The following is a 1,273-nucleotide window of genomic DNA, read 5'->3' as shown; positions in this document are numbered from 1 at the left end:
CCCCCCCCCCCCCTCACGTGGAAGCACCATCAAAAGAAGGGTTAGCATGGCTGCTGCCTGAAGCATCCATTCTAAACAGATGCAGCAGTTACAGGGAGAGCTGGCAAATTGTTTCCTTGTTCTGGGAAGTGCCTTGGTAGACGCCAACTCTTATGGCAGGTCGACTCCCCAGACGAGTCTTCTCCCTCTCCTTCACCTGCTCTGTCTTCCCTCTCATCCCTGCTGCCTCCCCAAATTCTAACCTCTAGAACCATGGATCTTAATTGCCAATGTAATGGCAACAGAGGGGGCTCGCCCTGTGTCTGGCACTGTTCTAAACCTTATTCATATGTTTCTGCACTTATCCGCACAACAAACAACCTTTTAAGATGGACACTTTTATTACCCCCTTTTCTCAGGGGAGGAAACTGAGGTGCTTGCCTAACGTAAGTGACCCGAGCATGTATACTTACCTGCTCTGCCAGATTGCAAGGCAGGAGCCCGAGCTGTGTGTATCTTATTTATTTTATTAAATGTTGTGATAAGGAGCACATGGGCATGCATTAGAAAGAGACAGGGTGTTGTCATGCTCTGATCCCCTTTCCCCAGCCTTCTGGCTCCTCAGGATTCTGGGCACTCACGCTCACACACGTGTCCTGCATGTTTTCAGGCTGACCCAGGCATCTGAGCCTTTGGCTGGCCATGTGACTTCCAGCTTTGTACTTAAGTTTGCTACTGATTGTGCCACTAGGCTGGGCCACTGCATGTTTTGTTCCCCTCAAGATGTCAAACGTCTGAAATGTTTGCTAAGCTAAAATGGCCCCTGCCAACACTCCTAACCTTTCTGTGTTCCTTTAGCATGTGTGTCTTCCTAATTCTCTCCAGTTAGCCTTTTCTTCCCTGAGGCAGAAATCTCAGAATGTCACTATCTCTTCAACTATAAGTGTTTTTTTATTTTAGTAAAAGGAGAGAGTAGAGGCATTACGGGTAATGCAGAACTTTCAGGGAACAACAAAGAGAAGAAATATGAGAGAGGTCACTCTGTAGCCTAGTGGTTAAGGGAGTCAGGTCAGATACCACAGGGTTCAAATCCTGGCTGCAGTGACTTGAAAAACACACCAGGTACATGTGCATGTGTACCCCAAATCCCAACAGGAGGGAGAAATGGAGAAGGGATTGCAGATGACCACACCCCATGGGGAGTGCTTTCTCCCCACACACACCTTTTATTTTCTCTTTATCTCAAGTGCATGCACTCTCTTACAGCTAAATATGTAGAGAGACATGACCATCC

General features: G+C 47.4%; 1 protein-coding gene across 2 annotated transcripts in view; it reads left to right on the top strand.

Moving 5' to 3' along the window:
- Positions 1-1,273, top strand: part of SCG5 (secretogranin V) — a 70,110-nt gene that overhangs the window by 1,425 nt on the left and 67,412 nt on the right. The window lies entirely within an intron of this gene.

Source organism: Tupaia chinensis, unplaced genomic scaffold (assembly GCF_000334495.1).
Source record: "Tupaia chinensis unplaced genomic scaffold, TupChi_1.0 Scaffold000062_1, whole genome shotgun sequence".
Taxonomy (NCBI): domain Eukaryota; kingdom Metazoa; phylum Chordata; class Mammalia; order Scandentia; family Tupaiidae; genus Tupaia; species Tupaia belangeri.
This window is presented reverse-complemented; position numbering and strand designations above follow the sequence as displayed.